This window comes from Hemibagrus wyckioides, linkage group LG18 (assembly GCF_019097595.1).
Source record: "Hemibagrus wyckioides isolate EC202008001 linkage group LG18, SWU_Hwy_1.0, whole genome shotgun sequence".
In the NCBI taxonomy this organism is placed as follows: domain Eukaryota; kingdom Metazoa; phylum Chordata; class Actinopteri; order Siluriformes; family Bagridae; genus Hemibagrus; species Hemibagrus wyckioides.
The window spans coordinates 2,923,080-2,943,437 of record NC_080727.1 but is presented as its reverse complement, the minus strand read 5'-3'; the positions used below and the strand labels follow the sequence as shown (position 1 = coordinate 2,943,437).

Here is a 20,358-nt window from a genome sequence, read left to right as displayed (position 1 = left end):
CTCAGCAGGCTTTTGAGCTATCAACACCAAACCTCAGGCCAGTTCCTTCAGGCTGTTGGCCCGGATGAAGCAGTAAATTAAATGTATGTTTGGTATATTCGCTAATTAAAACAGCCAGGACCCAGGGTGGAAGGATTTTTTGTTTTTAATTGTTTTATTTTCTTTCTTTACTATTATTATTGTTGTTGCTAATGTTGTTTTATTTTGTTCCTTTTTTATGTAAAATAAAAATAGGGATTCTGTAATGTTAACTATTATGTGACTCATATATGTTACCAATAATTCTTGGAATCTTCTAATTCCATGGTCTTTCCTGATGTTTATTTCTTTCTACATCGTAAAACAATGCTGAAGGCGGCCAAAATCCACAATGATGTCCTTTGAACAGTTGATATTGAGATATGTCTGCCACTGATGCTCTGTAAAGCCTTCATAACGCCTCTAATCTGAGGTGCTGTTAATTGGTGATTTCTGAGGCTGGTGACTCTAAATGAACTTCTCCTCTGCAGCAGAGGTCAGTTTTGGTCTTGCTTTACTGGGATGGTCTTCACGTGAGCCAGTTTCATCATGGTGCTTGATGGGTTTTGCAAATGCACTTGACGATACTGTTCTTGCAAGAACTATTCCAGAACACCTGACCTTCGTGTCTTAAAATAACAACCGACTGTTTTTTGTTGTCATTACATATGGATTACTGAAGTCCATGTGTGTTATTTCATAGTTCTGAAATCTCCAGTATTGTTCTAGAATGTAGAAAATAAATCCCTAAACAAAAAACACTGAATTAAAAGTGTCCAAACTTTTGACTGGTATATATATATATATATATATTCCATATTGTTAACTATTATGTGATTCATATACATTCTCTCCTACTAAATAAATGTGCCCCATGTTAGGTTGTGCCCCACTCTCCCCTATATAGCGTAAATTATAGTGTACACAAATACAGAGGTAACACCACATATTATCTCTGTTTTTGGGGGTTTTTTTACAGTACAATCAGAGAGAACTGAACTAGGTATGTTTACATTGCAGCTTTTGTTTTTTCTTGAATTAATGTTTTTGTTGAAATGTTTTTGTTTGTTTTTTTAGCTTTTCAAATTGGAGTCAACTTCTGTAAGTAAACACTTTAGTTTCTGTGTCCGATGCAGGACTACTGGTTACTCTGACGTTGATACTGGTTATGGCTTCAAACATTCCCCACTGCAGCAGACAAGCTCCCAATTATATATTTCTAATATGATGATATATTTTTTAATCTCTTCTGGGATACTCTAAACATGTAGTAGAGGGAGCTAAAGAGAGAGAAAACCAAAAGTCTATTCAGTAGTCTGCTGCACCACCACACCTACTAATTTGGAACAGTTTGTAAAAAAAAAAAAAGAACAAAAAACTGGCATGGTAGTTGTTAGAGGTGTCGCAGTGATCTTGGTCATAGTTCCAGACAGAACAGACATTCAGTATCAAGAAGGGATTAACTGGCAGAACATCTAATTGCTCATGATGAGATTTGCCTGGGATGAGGCAGAGAAATGTCCTCTATATTAAAGCATTATGTACTTTAATATATTTACATATTATTAAGTTCTTCGATCAGAATTAAGTATGAGTTTTTATGAAAGGAATGACGATTCACTGCTGTTGATTACAAAGTCACAAACCAATCACTAGTCAATGAAAAACCCCACTCATTACTGCCAAGTGTGAGAGTAATAACTACAAGCAACATAGAAAGAAAGAAATTTTCAAAACTGAATATCCCTTTAATAAAATGTACAGGATGTTTTGGTTTCACCTTCTGAGATTATTGTTCAGTGACCTATGATGAATTTTCATAATGACAAAGTATTTATTTAAATATTTTATTATTCATTGCTTTTTTGTTCTTATAAAATAAAACTGTGATTTGTTCATTGTGTTCCTCAGGTGAAGCATCTTTACCCAAATTCACACATTCAGCCGACCCCAGTGAAGAGTGTGGATTTATACTGCTGGGAGGTGATGACTTTATACTAATCAGGAGGCGTGCAGGTTCATACTCAGGAATCAGCAGAACCAACAAAGAACTGACCTGGAAGATTGGGAGGTGAAGGAGAACCGTGTCCAGGGAAGACATGTCACTGTGGCCATCAGTCCCTCTTCTTGGTTGGAGCGTTTGAGATCATCCTTATTTCTTTCCAGGGCAATCAAAAGAATCAAAAATGACATTAGGAAATGTGTGTCAGCAGCGTTCCCTGGACCAACTGCATTTCTTTTAGTGATTAGAGATGGACGTGACATTGGAAAAGAGCATTACCTCTTAAAAGCAGTTGCTTCAGGGTTTGGGAAACAGGCCTTAGACTACAGTACGGTGCTGCATGTTCGAGGTTCTGGACAAAAGCGTTCAGATCCTGCCTCAATGAAGTGTGTCAAGAAATGTGGTCAGAGGTATCATTTTCTTCAGGACACTGATAGAAGTGTTCAGGAACTTTTCAGTGAAGTTTCAAAAATGGTAGGAAATAAAAAAAATGAAGTTCTTTATTCCACCAGCCCATGAAAACTTTATGGAAACTGAATTTGAATCTTGGGAAAAGAAAAGAATTTTAAATATAAATAACATACTGGATGAGAAAGACAAGCTTATAAATGAACAAAAAAAGGAGATGGATGAGTATAAACATAGAGAGAATGAACTACAAAAGGAGGTGGATGATTGTAAAAAGAGAGAGAATGAACTAAAAACAGAGTTGGACACATCCAGAAGTAAGGAGAGTTCACTAAGAAAGGAACTGGATACTTCTAAAGTGAGAGAAGATTATCTAAGAATGATTATGAAACCGAGAACAGTAAACTAAAATCAAGGGAAAATAAACTAATAAAGAATTGTGAAGTTTTACAAATGAGAGAAACTGAGCTAAAAAAAGGAGTTGGATGCCTCTAAAAAGAGTGAGAGTGAACTAAAAAAGGAGTTAGCTGCTTCTCAACTGAGAGAGCGTGAACTGAAAAAGGAGTTGGAAGCTACTCAACTAAGAGAGACTAAACTAATAAAAGAATTAGATGCTTTCAGAATAAACAAGTCTAACCCAGGAAGTTTACTGAATCCTCCTCAACAAAGAGAGAGTGAGGTTAGAATGGAGGACTGTGGTGCAGAAAAGGACAACACTGACCAAGAACCACAACCCAGTGGAACCAGGAAACGTAGAGGCAGCAAAGAGAAGTGTGCTAATGGCAGGGTTTACTGACTTTTTAACATCAACCCATTTCTTACCCAAAGAGCAAGCTAACCATGTGTTAAATGCTATAAATCATTACTACATGTTATATTGCTTGAAAATGAAGTGGGTGATTATTTTAAATGCATTATTGTTTGTGTTTTTATAGTCTTAAGTTCTCACATGTGAAGGCTGATAAATTTCTGATGGTCACCTGACACAAAGACACACCTTTTCTAAAGATGCACAGTGATGTAGGTGTGGCAGGAGCAAGACCGAGTGTTCAGTGTGAGCTTTTTACCAAAGAAAAAATTAGAGAATCTATATTGAGCACCAGATCACAAGGTTAATGGAGCCTTATTAATTCTCACATCAGATGGAACAGATGTTGGTTGAGCACGAGGAAGACATCAGGTGAAAAGGCCTCAGAATAGGATTCACTGAGAGACAGAGATGCTGCACTCTAACATGAAATGTAAAGATGAATGTAACATGAAATGTTTTTGTTCATTTGTTCAGCATTGTCTGAAAATATTTTTCAAAACATAACACTGTATAGAAAGGTCCCATTATTTATTTTATTTGTCAAATAAACCTAAAAATATGAAGCTTTTTTAATAAAATAATATAATATATAACACTTTTTTTTTCTTAGGTTAAACTCTTAGTTGTATTAAATTGTAAAAGCAAATTATTCCATCTGTATTTATTAATTTTATATATATTTTCCATCTACTCACTACTGATGCTTGATTTAGTATACATAAGTGATAAAAATAGAATTTTGTGCAAATCTATGATCTACCAGCAATATAGCACTACTAACAATTTAAATTTAACAGAGAATGCAATTCATGGCAGCAAACTGCTCTACATTGCACTCCCACTTTCATTTTCTGAAACATTAAATGCTCTTTAGAGCCTACAGTTTGGACTAAAATTAATCAAATGTGTGAGCTTAATGAATATAGCAACAATTAACTTTGTCCCTAAAATACAGTCCCTCATGCACTGTATATATACACTGACCAGGCATAACATTATGACCACCTGCCTAATATTGTGTTGGTCCCCCTTTTTGCTGCCCAAACAGCCCTGACCCGTCCTGCACTGTGTGTTCTGACCCCTTTCTATCAGAACCAGCATTAACTTCTTCAGCAATTTGAGCAACAGTAGCTCGCCTGTTGGATCGGATCACACGGGCCAGCCTTCTCTCCCCACGTGCATCAATGAGCCTTGACCGCCCATGACCCTGTCGCCGGGTCACCACTGTTCCTTCCTTGGACCACTTTTGATAGATACTGACCACTGCAGACCGGGAACACCCCACAAGAGCTGCAGTTTTGGAGATGCTCTGATCCAGTGGTCTAGCCATCACAATTCGTCCCTTCGTCAAACTCGCTCAAATCCTTACACTTGAGGGTAAAGTCTTCAAGCTAGCAGATTAAATGACAATAAGGTATTTGTATACAGTAATAGAGGAGACATTTCCCAGTGTGGAAGTTTGTCTCATGCCCTTTGAAATGATGAAAAGAGGACAGATCTCGTATAAACACGATAACTAATAATGTATAGGTAAAATAAAATTACTGTAAAGGTACTGTAAAATTACTATCTTGTTTATTCCTGAAATGTATTATTTACTATTACTATTATTTACTGTTTTTGGACTTTTTTTTATTTATTTTTTTTTACTAATTTATTTTTAAAAAATAATTTATTCAATGCTTTTATGGTTTATATTACGTAAGGATTTGAAATGAATTAAAGATCTTGTTAATATGCATCATTTGAAGGAATAAACAATTTGGAAAATATAAGCTTGTATAAAATATAAGTTTGTAGCTTTTTTAAACCTGGGGTAACGCTTCCTTTTCTCATGTTCTTTATTTATTTGAACAGAACCTCTACTTGGGCCTGGCAAGTCATTTTATCTATTTGTTTATATAGTGCAAGCTAAAACACAAGGAAGCAGGACAGAAGTGCATGAATTTAATGTTATTTTTGGTAGGAACAATTCCAACGTTATACTAAACAAGGATAATCCATAATCAATAACAGATCAAAAAAGACATAGAAAAAGCAACACATAGACACAATACAACTTGGTGATAAGACACTGTACTGTGTAGACAAACTGATCGGAACTAAACACGGAAAAAGCAAAAACTGTCAGGACAGGGGTGGTGACCAAAACCATAATTAATGCACAGAGAAAAACACATGGCTCTTGTGATGTCTGGGAAACTGTGAAACACTAAGTGAGTGAGTTTCTCTTATCTGTTATCATGTAAGCAGTCAGTAATATTTGTAATAAAATCTACTGTCTTGCTTCACAGTACAACATGAAGAAGATGAATCATGTAAGTGACCTATTTACAGAGGTTTAATAAATGTAAAGGATGAGGACACAGTGAATGAACTCTGACCATTTAAGTAATTCTGTAATCTTTTATTTTGGTACTTGGTTAGGTTCATATAGTTTACACAAATAACAAACTATTTTACTGTTGTTTTTTTAGCTTTTCAAATTGGAGTCAACTTCTGTAAGTAAACACTTTAGTTTCTGTGTCCGGTGCAGGACTACTGGTTACTCTGACGTTGATACTGGTTATGGCTTCAAACATTCCCCACTGCAGCAGACAAGCTCCCAATTATATATTTCTAATATGATGATATATTTTTTAATCTCTTCTGGGATACTCTAAACATGCAGTAGAGGGAGCTAAAGAAAGAGACTGTAGTCTGCTGCACCACCACACCTATAATTTGGAATACTTTGTAAAGAACAAAAAACTGGCATGGTAGTTGTTAGAGGTGTCGCAGTGATCTTGGTCATAATTCCAGACAGAACAGACATTCAGTATCAAGAAGGGATTAACTGGCAGAACATCTAATTGCTCATGATGAGATTTGCCTGGGATGAGGCAGAGAAATGTCCTCTATATTAAAGCATTATGTACTTTAATATATTTACATATTATTAAGTTCTTCGATCAGAATTAAGTATGAGTTTTTATGAAAGGAATGACGATTCACTGCTGTTGATTACAAAGTCACAAACCAATCACTAGTCAATGAAAAACCCCACTCATTACTGCCAAGTGTGAGAGTAATAACTACAAGCAACATAGAAAGAAAGAAATTTTCAAAACTGAATATCCCTTTAATAAAATGTACAGGATGTTTTGGTTTCACCTTCTGAGATTATTGTTCAGTGACCTATGATGAATTTTCATAATGACAAAGTATTTATTTAAATATTTTATTATTCATTGCTTTTTTGTTCTTATAAAATAAAACTGTGATTTGTTCATTGTGTTCCTCAGGTGAAGCATCTTTACCCAAATTCACACATTCAGCCGACCCCAGTGAAGAGTGTGGATTTATACTGCTGGGAGGTGATGACTTTATACTAATCAGGAGGCGTGCAGGTTCATACTCAGGAATCAGCAGAACCAACAAAGAACTGACCTGGAAGATTGGGAGGTGAAGGAGAACCGTGTCCAGGGAAGACATGTCACTGTGGCCATCAGTCCCTCTTCTTGGTTGGAGCGTTTGAGATCATCCTTATTTCTTTCCAGGGCAATCAAAAGAATCAAAAATGACATTAAGAAATGTGTGTCAGCAGCGTTCCCTGGACCAACTGCATTTCTTTTAGTGATTAGAGATGGACGTGACATTGGAAAAGAGCATTACCTCTTAAAAGCAGTTGCTTCAGGGTTTGGGAAAGAGGCCTTAGACTACAGTACGGTGCTGCATGTTCGAGGTTCTGGACAAAAGCGTTCAGATCCTGCCTCAATGAAGTGTGTCAAGAAATGTGGTCAGAGGTATCATTTTCTTCAGGACACTGATAGAAGTGTTCAATAACTTTTCAGTGAAGTTTCAAAAATGGTAGAAGATAAAAAAATGAAGTTCTTTATTCCACCAGCCCATGAAAACTTTATGGAAACTGAATTTGAATCTTGGGAAAAGAAAAGAATTTTAAATATGAATACCAAGCTTACTCAAGAACTTGCTTCTCAACTGAGAGAGACTGAACTAATAAAAGAAATGGATGATTTCAGAGGAAAGGAGTCTAACCCAGGAAGGTTACTGCATCCTCCTCAACAAAGAGAGAGTGAGGTTAGAATGGAGGACTGTGGTGCAGAACTGAACACTGGACAAGAACCACAACCCAGTGGAACCAGGAAACGTGGAGGCAGCAAAGACGCTGAAACTCCAAACTGTAAGTATTATATTTATTATATTTATTATATTTATTTATTCTATTTTCATGCACTTAACTAACATGAATCCAATAGTTAGATTAATGTCCCTTTCATTTAAACAATCACATTCCTTGCAATTTCCCTGCAATTTGTTAATCAGTGCATTATTTTTTAAAATATATTCCATCTTGTCATTGGTCACATGATCTCTTCACAGATGGAACAGAATAATCCAAGACACCACGTGTGGCCAATTAGATTTTAAGTGGGAGCAATAACTGCTCTAAAAAAATGACCCCTACCCCTAAATCCCCTTCAGTCCACCCTTAGTGAAGTAGTTTCTCTTTATTGTTTTAAAGATAGTGCTTGAGTTTGCTGTGTTTTGCATTCTCATCACTACTGGAAAATTTGAATGTTGCATAATTGTGTAAAAAAATTCTGAAATTCTAATCATATCTTTCCAGTTTCCAATAATTAAATGGACCAAAATTTGGAAACCATTTAAATGGACACTAAGGACAGACTTTAAGTGAGTATGGGAACATTTAAAACTTTAAGAAGTGTGTTAATGGTTGGGTTTACTGACTTTTTAACATCAACCCATTTCTTATACAAAGAGCAAGCTAACCATATAAAAGATTAGAAATCTATATTACATGTTATATTGCTTTAAAATGAAGTGGGTGATTATTATAAACGCATTATTGTTTATGTTTTTTTACAGGCTGAAGTCAGAAAGGCTGATAAATTGCTGATGGTCACCTGACACAAATAAACACCTTTTCTAAAGATGTACAGTGATGAATAGGTGATGCAGGAGCAAGTCTGGGTTCTCAGTGGGAGCTTTTAACTCACCAAATTAAACTGACTGATTCAATATCAAGGGTCAGAACACAAGCTTCATGGAGCCTAATTAATTCTAATAACAAATGGAACAGATATGAATTGAACACGAGGAAGGCATCAGGTGAAAGGGCCTCAGAATAGCATTCACTGAGAAACAGATGCTGCACTCTAACAAGAAATGTAAAGACAAATGTAATATGAAATGTGTACATGATCAGCATATATATCAATAGAAAAACAATAAAGACAATGTATTATCTAAAAAACAAAATCAAATTTAGCAGGAACTGAAAAAATTGTATGAATTAAATTTAAATATGTTTAAAGCCTGGCGGCACGGTGGCTCCGGTTTCCTCCCACAGTCCAAAGACATGCTTCTAGGCTGATTGGAGTCTTTAAATTGCCGTGTCTGTGTGTCTGTGTGTGTGTGTCTCTGTCTGTCTGTCTGTGTGTGTGTCTCTGTCTGTCTGTCTGTGTGTGTGTGTCTCTGTATGTCTGTCTGTGTGTGTGTGTCTCCGTCTGTCTGTGTGTGTATGTCTCTGCCTGTCTCTGTGTGTGTGTGTCTCTGTCTGTCTGTGTGTGTATGTCTCTGTCTGTCTGTGTGTGTGTCTGTCTGTCTGTCTGTCTGTGTGTCTCTGTCTGTCTGTCTTTCTCTGTGTGTGTGTGTCTCTGTTTGTCTGTCTTTCTGTGTGTGTGTGTCTCTGTCTGTCTGTGTGTGTCTGTCTGTGTGTCTCTGTCTGTCTGTGTGTGTCTGTCTGTGTGTCTCTGTCTGTCTGTGTGTGTCTGTCTGTGTGTCTCTGTATGTGTGTCTCTGTATGTGTGTCTCTGTCTGTGTGTCTGTCTGTGTGTGTGTGTCTCTGTATGTGTGTCTCTGTCTGTGTGTCTCTGTCTGTGTGTCTCTGTCTGTGTGTCTGTCTGTGTGTGTGTGTCTCTGTATGTGTGTCTCTGTCTGTGTGTCTCTGTCTGTGTGTCTCTGTCTGTGTGTCTGTCTGCCTGTGTGTCTCTGTCTGTGTGTGTGTGTCCTGTGATGGGTTGGCACTCCATACAGGGTGTATACTGCCTTGATGCCTGATGATGCCTGAGAGGCTCCCTGTGACCTGAGGATAGATCAGATAAGCGGTACAGACAATGAAATCATAAAAAAAAATGTTCAAAACTTGACACTGTATAGAAATGTACCATTATTATTTTTATTTCTTAAATCTTCTTTTTCTTCTTACTTCTGCAGTGAACTGTATTTTAGTCGTAGCAACATGTTCTTGTAATAATTACAAAAAGTTTGTCAATCCATTGCAATAGTTATAAAAAAATGAGAAACTTGTCAATAAAGGATAACGGGGATTCTTTTATATGGACAGTAACGCCTCCAGAAAACACACTTTCAGGCCCTCTGGCTCCACTTTCTTGTTTATCTGTACACCTGAAATTAATCTGTACATGTAATTTAAATATCTAGTGTAATATTGTAGAGTATTCCTCAGTGAAACAACCCATCCATACTTAAAAAAATGAATATATTGTTTGATTTATCTTAATAAAATGTAGAGTGGGACTTCCGGTGATTGGGCATGAGCGATGAACGGCTAGAACTGAGCTTTGTCTCAAAAGTCAAAAATTTTGATATAATATCCTTACATTCAGAAACTAATCTAGATTATTTTACACTGAAGTATTCCTGGAAATGTCTTTCCTCATACAGATGTTTTAAAATAAAGCTTAGAGCTACCCTGAATTGTACAAAATGTTGGCACTTACCTGCATATCTTCTGGGATTGCCCAGATGTCTCTATTGCTTAATATTTGGTCTCAAGTGGCAGTATTTTTTGAGGATATTTTGGAGATCCTAGTCCCTAAATTGCCAAATATATTTTTATTTAATGATGATTCATCATTTATTATTTGCATGAATTTGCTTTCTAAGAAAGTTACATTTGCAGGTTTAACTTCTGCTGCTGGAAAAAAAAACGATAATGCACACTTAGTTGCTTACAGAGCTTTTCCCTCAGGGATAGCACATAATCTAAATGGGTCCTAACATCGACACTAATGTCATATATTTATTTATCTTTGTTTCAAGGCTTTGGCAATTGTATATAATTTATGTACTTGAATAGAAATGCCTTTATTTGTCACATATATATATATACATTATAGCACAGTGAAATTCTTTCTTCAAATATCCCATCCTTGGAGGTTGTAGTCAGAGCGCAGGGTCAGCTGTGATACAGCGCCCCTGGAGCAGAGAGGGTTAAGGGCCTTGCTCAAGGGCCCAACAGTGGCAACTTGGCGGGGCTGGGGCTTGAACCCCTGATCAAGAATAAGCAGTTGATCACAAAAAAGTGTAAAGCAGGACTATCCTGCTCTTATCTGCAAAGGGCTGGTGTGGGGGCAGGTTTTCATACCAGTGAAGCAGGAGTCACATTTCATTCTACCTGTTTAATCAGTTGTTCTTGGCTTTCAGTAGACTCTTGTGTAGCTTCTGCCTGCTTGGAATGTAAACCTGCACCCACACCGGTCCTTTACAGATAAAATCAGACACCTCTGATGTAAAGGATTATAAGATGTTTAGCATGTACTGTGAACTGCTCTGTTCATGTTTTGTTTGTTATTTAAAATAATCGTAGTGTTTGAGCTTGTGGACTCTTCTGGTCTGCTTTCAGGGATATCACTGACCACTAAGTCTAAAATCCACGCCCCTAAAATTTCCCTGTAGTTACGTTAACGACAGGTGGCTGACGGAGCTAAATGAAAGCAAAAGCATGAGATGTACAGAATAAAGGTATTAAGTAGGTACTATGCCTATAGTATATAACCTATAAATATAAATGACATAATAATGCCAAAAATAAATAATTAAAGTCTTTAGCTTTCACTTACATATACAAAACCTACGTCTTAGAATTTGAGACCTGATATCAGAGAGACTCACAGTGATAAGCCAATGGATTGAACTCAACAGTAAGACATAATGACAAGGCTTTCTTGAAACACACTTCATGGTTTTGCGTCACATTTTACAAGTGCAAGTTTTTTGTTTTGCTGCCCTCTTGTGTTTATATCTTTATTGAACATCTGTCTGTCTGTCTATACATTATTGTAAACGTACATGATCCTTTCAAAGTTTTACCTGTCTCCTTTAGACACAAGCCATAGTACGTGGCAGATGCTATCTAAATGTCCTGACAACATTCTTTGAGGCTCCAGATCTTCTCTGAAAACTTGCTCATCGTGGAGAGGTTCTCCATCACTCTTGCCTCCTCATATTTTTTCTTCAGTGTGATAAATTTATGGCACATGACATGACAGCTATGGATAGTCCCTCATTACTTCGTGTCCTGCCATTGATAAAACGCCAGCAGATTACACCCTGTCTGTTTTTCCTGGTCTGTTTCTTATGCTGCAGTAAATAAAATTATAATAGAGAATTATGTGAATTTACATGGCTAACTGCATGGAGTAACATAACACAATAGCGGAGCATATTCTAGCACAGCTTTACAATGTGCCCTCTTTGCACAACTGATATTCAGACCTGACTACTTAACTCTGTAGGTTACATAAGTATGTAGAGACTATGTAGGATTATAATTGAGAGATAATAGATTAAAATGATAGATTAATAGATTAAATTGGTTGATTAAAATAATTAACTACCAAAACATTTAATATACTACAGGATTACAATTAAAACTAAAAAAAAATAATACCTAAAAAACTAAAAAATAATAATGTTTTCCCCCTTTACTTTAATTTCTTTAAATATATATATTTTTAAATAAAATACATTTATTTCTTTAATACTTTTTTTTGTTTTACATTAAGTAGGATTTGAAATGTAGAATTGAAGATCTTGTTACTATGCATAATTTGAAGGAATAAACAATTTGGAAAATATAATCTGTTTGGAGAAATGAGAAATGTTTTCATGTGTTTTATAAACCTGGGGTAACGCTTCCTTTTCTCATTTTCTTATTTATTTAATCAGAAATACTTTTGTCTGGTAAGTCATTTTGTTTATTAATACATTATAATTGCCAATATAATATCACTTGATAAGCATATAGTGCAAGCTAAACAAGCACTGCAAAATCACTGTACTGTGTAGACAAACTGATCAGAACTAAACACAGAAAGTGGAACAAACCAATGACAGGACAGGGGTGGAGACCAAAACCATAATTAATGCACAGAGAAAAACACATGGTTCTTGTGTTGTCTCGGAAACTGTGAAACACTAAGTGAGTGAGTTTCTCTTATCTGTTATCATGAGAACAGTCAGTAATATTTGCAATAAAGTCTATTGTCTTGCTTCACAGGACAACATGATGCAGGTGAATCATGTAAGTGACCTATTAGTGACCTATAGTTTCATGGTGTATACACAAACAGTTATTTTTATTGTTGTTTCTGTTTGTTTGCTTGTCTCAGTTTGAAAGCAACTTTTTGTGAACAATTATTTTTATTTTATATTTTTTGTCTATTTTAATTGGAGAACTAAGAAAGGAGCTGGATGCCTTTCAACGGACAGACAGTGAACTAAAAAACACATCTGGACGCATCCAGAAGTAAGGAGAGGTCACTAAGAAAGGAACTGGATACTTCAAAAATGAGAGAAGATCATCTCAGAATGGAACTGAACTGAACCAACAAAGAGAAAGTAAACTAAGAATGATGAACAATTGTGAATCCCTGGGTAGTGAACCAGGGAAATATTTAGATGCTTCCAAATCAAGGGAACGTAATCTAAGAAAGGACTGTGATGGTTTACAAATAAGAGAGACTGAGCTATATGAAAGGAGCTGGATGAGTCTAAAATGAGAAAGAGTGAACTGATAAGGGAGTTGGATGCCTCTGAAAGGAGTGAGACTGAACTTGAAAAGAAGTTAGCTGCTTCTCAACTGAGAGAGAGTGGACTCGTCACATGACCTACCCGAGCCGATAAATCAGCATGATTTCACACAGAGCTTCAGATAGAACTTCCACATACTGTAGAAGCGTTCCCACAGCGTCAGCCATGATGCAGCCTCTAAAGGGAACTATATTACATGTTATATTGCTTGAAAATGAAGAGGGTGATTATCATAAATGCATTATTGTTTATGTTTTTTATAGGCTTAAGTAAGAAACATTCTAAAGATGCAGAGTGATGAATAGGTGTGGCAGAAGCAAGTTGGAGCAAGTTCACTATGGACAATTTAGATTTAATAGAGGATGCAGTTTGCCCTGCCATTTTGTGAATTTGAATCTTTATGAAATCCTACTGTGTCTTGCTCTTGGTTACTGTACTGCAGTTTGTGGTGTTCATATGGAATTAGGAACATGAAACCATCTGGCACAGAGGAAACAAAACCAAGAGAATCTAAATTAACGGACGTCCTCTGCATAAAAAAGCAGAATAACAAAGAGGGCAAAATCTTCAAGCTAGCAAATTACAGTTTTTCTCAATTGACCACTGGATCTGTCCATATAATTGTAGGCTATTTAATGCATTATAAAACAAAGTGTTTTATACAAAAACTGAATTAGGAAATAGAGAAATACAATATCCAATACACTAGTGAGTATAGTGAGAGCTGCCGTTTTTGCACAAACAACTGTGGCAGAAGTTTGTGGTGTTCATATGGAATTAGGAACATGAAACTGTCTGGCACAGAGGAGACAAAACCAAGAGAATCTAAATTAACAGACTATTGTATTGGTGTCCTCTGAATGAAAAAGCTGAATAGAGGGCTAATTCTTCAAGCTAGCAGATTAAATGACAATACTACATTTATATACAGTAATAGAGAGGAGAGATTCACAACATTTCCCAGTGTGGAAGTTTGTCTCATGCCCTGAAATGATCAGAAGAGGACGGATCTTGTATTAAGATGTTAACAAATAATGTACAGGTAAAATGTTTTTTAATGTCTTTTTTGTTACTTCTTGTTTGTGACTTTGTTATGGTCTTTTAGTATGTCCCTCTCTCTGACATTTTTACTGCAGCCCAGTGTGTACAAATGTCTAAGTCATCATCTCAGGAATGTGTACTTCTCCATTTCTCCAAAAACACTATGTGACATAAACCATCACATAAAACACTTCTGCTTTCAGTCATTGTCTCTCTATACTGAAAGTAAAGCTTATTAAAGTGGAAGGGCACTTCGAGTGCTTGAGTGTATTTGGAATAATTGATCATCTGGCTTATTTTAACAAATTCATTATCAGCTTAATGGAGCCTAATTCATTCTTATATCAAATGGACCAGATGCTGCAGACTAACAGGAAATGTAAAGACAAAGAAAGCCTTACATGCTCTCTGAACTGTATTTTAGTTGTAGTAACACAATTTATCATGTACTTGTAATGATTCCATAAAGTTTGTTGATCAAGTGTCCAATAGTTATAAAGGAACGACAAATTTGTCAGTGAAGTATAACAGGGATTCTTTTATTATAGAATAAAGGTATTAAATGTGAACTGATTTAAAATATATATTTAAGTATATTTTACATTTTGTGTCCTCATAATTAAAACAATGCAACGGAGGTTGCATACTACGAGAGGTAAGCCTTTAAATCAAGTTTATATATTGTCCAAAAGGTCAGCAATCTTCATGACCTGAAGGTATCTACAATCAGATTTGTAAAAATATTTTCTGTGACTAAAAATATTATGTTTTATGCCTAAAGTATATAACCTATAAATATAAATGACATAATAATACCAAAAATAAATAAAGTCTTTAGCTTTCACTTATATATACAAAACCTACGTCTTAGAATTTGAGACCTGATATCAGAGAGACTCACAGTGATAAGCCAATGGACTGAACTCAACAGTTAACTGCACATGAAAGTGGAAAGCTGAAGCCAAAAATCTTTTGTTACTGATACTGTTATTTAATATATAACAAAATGTTTTTTAAAGAGTTTAGCCTAATCAGAGATATACGTGAGGAGAAGACCATTAATTATCTAAAAATCTAAATGCACCATAGTAATGAGCGAATAAACAAAAGTACAACCTCTTTTCAATTTCTGTTTCATATGGATTGTCTACTTCCCCTAATAACCCACATCACGAGAGGATCACGTTCTTTCAGGAAAGTTTCAGGAAAACTTCTGCCTGTAATGACTCTATTCGTGTTTAGAAAAAAACCCAACACACCCATCTAAAAGAATACAAACAAAAATATAGAGATGTTAATCAATGGTGCTATGTGAATATAGCTTTTTTAATTTTTTCACTAACCTCCTAAGAGCTGAGCTTGCATTTTAGATTTCTTCTACCTCTTTGGGGTTAGGAGGAACCACTAAATATAATAACCAGATATTATCTTTGAACATGAAGCCACCTCGTTTGTGTACAACAGGTTCCAGTTACAAAGAATTAAGTATTATGATGCACACAACCTTGTATCCTCATATGAGGACGCCAGGTTGTAGGAGGGTAACAGGAGGTATTAACTGAAATGATGTTGCAGACAGATCCAGAAAAACAGTATACAGAGACTAGAGGAATAATTACTCAAAATGTCATTATAAGCTACAAAAAAGTCTCATACAACTCACACACTAAACTGTTGCACAATTGCACTTACCATGTGGGAAGTACTGAATTTTCTTAATTACAAAATATTTTATTGTTTTACTATTCTTTCTTCATACTGAACATTTTTGCTCTTATAAATTAGCATTCTCATTTATTCATTGTGTACCCCAGGTGAAGCATCTTTATCCAAATTCACACATTCAGCTAAACCCAGTGAAGAATGTAGATTTATACTTCTGGGAGGTGCAGGTCCATACTTTGGAAACAGCAGAACCAACAAAGAACTGACCTGGAAGATTGGGAGGTGAAGGAGAACCGTGTCCAGGGAAGACATGTCACTGTGGCCATCAGTCCCTCTTCTTGGTTGGAGTGTTTGAGATCATCCTTATTTCTTTCCCGGGCAATCAAAAGAATCAAAAAGGACATTAAGAAATGTGTGTCAGCAGCGTTCCCTGGACCAACTGCATTTCTTTTTGTGATTAGAGATGGACGTGACATTGGAAAAGAGCATTACCTTTTAGAAGCAGTTGCTTCAGGGTTTGGGAAAGAGGCCTTAGACTACAGTACGGTGCTGCTCGTTCGAGGTTCTGGACAAAAGCGTTCAGATCCTGCCTCAATGAAGTGTGTCAAGAAATGTGGTCAGAGGTATCATTTTCTTCAGGACACTGATAGAAGTGTTCAGGAACTTTTCAGTAAAGTTTTAGAAATGGTAGGAAATAATTTGTTATACATATATATGAAATACATTACCTAGACTATGGAATATAAGGATATATAATAAAAGTGTCTACAATAATGATATTGGTGACATACAGAGAGATACAACAGACACATGCCAATTACACAGACTCAATCCAGTTTGTGAGAGTTCTATCAGAGGTGGGGCTTAAACTCGTCTCTTCCCTGCCTCCCATGACCACACACCCCTGAAGAATCACTTCTATATAAGATGGAAAAAGAGCCTAGACAAACACAAACCATGCAGTTGTGAAAGTGAAATAAGGAATAATAATACACAGAAATGTCTTAATTTTCATTGAAATTTTGACATTAATGAATTGATTGTGGCGGTTTTGCCTTTTGCGAAGAAGACACTGGATAGGTAAGAAGAAAAGCAATATGTTTGCCTTTGAGCGATGGCCTACGGGCGGTAGGGGAGAGCGGGGCAAAACGTGACACTTTGTTTTTCTGTAGTTGGTGTAAAAGTACTTAGGAGTCAAAGAACTTTTGAAATATGTGGTGTTGAATTAATGAATATTTTTTCATTATTTACCCAGAACAAATCAGAGAAGGGAAATCTTAAAACATGTAATATGGCCATATGACAGCTAAAAATCTACCTCTAACAATTTAATCTGATGTAATTAAAAAGCATACAAACTAAGCTATAATATTATGTCAGTAAAACAGCTGTGATAAAAAGGCTGCAATAAATAAAATTGCAATAGGGAATTGTGGGCATTTACATGGCTAACTAAAGCGTATATATAGCTTCACTTTATAAAAACTATACAGCATTATAGCATACACAAATACAGAGGTAACACCACATATTATCTATGTTTGTTTTTAACAGGACAACTGGACGAAAATGAACTATAGGTATGTCACACTGCTACATGTTTTACTGCTGCTGCTATTTTACTGTACTACAGGAGTAGAACAAATCTGAAAACAATACTAATGTTTTGCCCTTTATTTTATTTTAATATTTTATCTTTTTAATGATTTATTACATATTACTTATTACTTAATCATTTATTAATATTTTTTGGTTTACATTATGTAAGGATTTGAATTGTAGAACTGAAGATCTTCTTAATATGCATAATCCGAAGGAATAAGCAATTTGGTAAATATAAACTCGTAGGCTAGTAAGTTGAAAAGAAGAAATGAGATGTTTTCATGTATTTTATACACCTAGGGTAACGCTTCATTTTCTCATGTTCTTATTTATTTAAACAGAACCACTACTTTGGTCTGGTAAGTCATTTTATTTATTTATGCATTAAAATTGTCAATATAATATCACTTGATCAGCATATAGTGCAAACTAAACAAGCACTCCAGTTTGTGTCTAACTAGCATTGTTCTGAATCAGGACAGCAGTGCATAAATTTAATGATATGTTTGGTAGAAACATTCCAGAATTATTGGCATAGCTCAAAGCAGGTGTATGAGAGCAGACTAATAAAGCTAAACAATGATAATACATAATCAATACTAGATCAATATGGAAAAAATAATATAGAAAAAGCAATACAGACTTGAGTGAGTGAGTTTCTCTTATCTGATATCATGTAAGCAGTCAGTAATGTTTGTAATAAAATCTATTGTCTTGTTTCACAGATCATATATTTTTTAATCTCTTCTGGGATACTCTAAACATGTAGTAGAGGGAGCTAAAGAGAGAGACCGTAGTCTGCTGCACCACCACACCTAAAGTATTATGTACTTTAATATATTTACGTATCATATAGTACTTCTATTTTTTACCGAATTAAGTATGAGTTTTCAGGAAAGGAAAGACGATTCACTGCTGTTGATTACAAAGTCACAAACTAATCAGTAGTCAATGAAAAATCCCAATCATTACTGATGTTAAGCTTGAGAGTAATAACTACGAGCAATACAGAAAGACAGAAATTTTCAAAACTGAATATCCCTTTAATAAAATGTACAGGATGTTTTGGTTTCACCTTCTGAGATTATTGTTCAGTGACTTATGATGAATTTTCATAATGACAAAATACTTATTTAAATATTTTATTATTCATTGCTTTTTTGTTCTTATAAAATAAAACTGTGATTTGTTCATTGTGTTCCTCAGGTGAAGCATCTTTACCCAAATTCACACATTCAGCCGACCCCAGTGAAGAGTGTGGATTTATACTGCTGGGAGGTGATGACTTTATACTAATCAGGAGGCGTGCAGGTTCATACTCAGGAATCAGCAGAACCAACAAAGAACTGACCTGGAAGATTGGGAGGTGAAGGAGAACCGTGTCCAGGGAAGACATGTCACTGTGGCCATCAGTCCCTCTTCTTGGTTGGAGCGTTTGAGATCATCCTTATTTCTTTCCAGGGCAATCAAAAGAATCAAAAATGACATTAGGAAATGTGTGTCAGCAGCGTTCCCTGGACCAACTGCATTTCTTTTAGTGATTAGAGATGGACGTGACATTGGAAAAGAGCATTACCTCTTAAAAGCAGTTGCTTCAGGGTTTGGGAAAGAGGCCTTAGACTACAGTATGGTGCTGCATGTTCGAGGTTCTGGACAAAAGCGTTCAGATCCTGCCTCAATGAAGTGTGTCAAGAAATGTGGTCAGAGGTATCATTTTCTTCAGGACACTGATAGAAGTGTTCAGGAACTTTTCAGTAAAGTTTTAGAAATGGTAGGAAATAAAAAAAATAAGTTCTTTATTCCAGCAGGCTATGAAGACTTTATGAAAACTGAATTTGAATCTTGGGAAAAGAAAAGAATTTTAAATATGAATACCAAGCTTACTCAAGAACTTGCTTCTCAACTAAGAGAGACTGAACTAATAAAAGAATTAGATGATTTCAGAATAAACGAGTCTAACCCAGGAAGGTTACTGGATCCTCCTCAACAAAGAGAGTGTGAGGTTAGAATGGAGGACTGTGGTGCAGAAAAGGACAACACTGAAAAGGAACCAGAACCCAGTGGAACCAGGAAACGCAGAGGCAGCAAAGACCTTGATCATCCAAACTGTACGTATCATATTATTATTCTATTTTCATGCAATTAACTAACATGAATCCAATAGTTAGATTAATGCCCCTTTAATTTAATCACATTCCCTTATTTGCAATTTGTTAATCAGTTTTTTAAAATATATTCCATCTTGTCATGGTTACATGATCTCTTCACAGATGGAACAGAATAATCCAATTAGATTTTAAGTGGGAGCCGTAACTGCTCTAAAAAATGACCCCTGCCCCTAAATCCCCTTCAGTCCACGCTTAATGAAGTAGTTTCTCTTTATTGTTTTAAAGATAGTGATTAGATTTGCTGTGTTTCGCATTCTCATCACTACTGGAAAATTTAAATGTTGTCTAATTGTGTAAATTATTTCTGAAATTCTAACCATCTCTCTCCAGTATCCACTGACCGAAAGCACCACTATTTGGACACAAATGGACACTTAGGACAGACTTTAAGTGAGTGTGGGAATATTTAGAACCTTAAGAAGTGTGCTAATAGTTGGTTTTACTTACTTTTTAAAATCAACCAATTTCTTTCACAAAGAGCAAGCTAACCATGTGTTAAATGCTATAAATCATTATTACACATTAAATTGCTTGAAAATGGAGTGGGTAATTATCATAAACACATTATTGTGTATGTTTTTTATAGGCTTAAGTCATCACTTGTGAAGGCTGATAAATTGCTGATGGTCACCTGACACAAAGAAACACCTTTTCTAAAGATGCACAGTGATGTAGGTGTGGCAGGAGCAAGTCTGGCTTCTCAGTGTGAGTTTTTAACCAAAGAAAAAATCATAAAGTTTATATTGAGGGTCAGATCACAAGGTTAATGACACGTTATTAAT

General features: G+C 35.7%; 1 pseudogene; it reads left to right on the top strand.

Annotated features, from left to right (window-relative positions):
• The window catches only part of LOC131369139 (uncharacterized), a 69,245-nt pseudogene that overhangs the window by 1,563 nt on the left and 47,324 nt on the right, over positions 1–20,358 (top strand).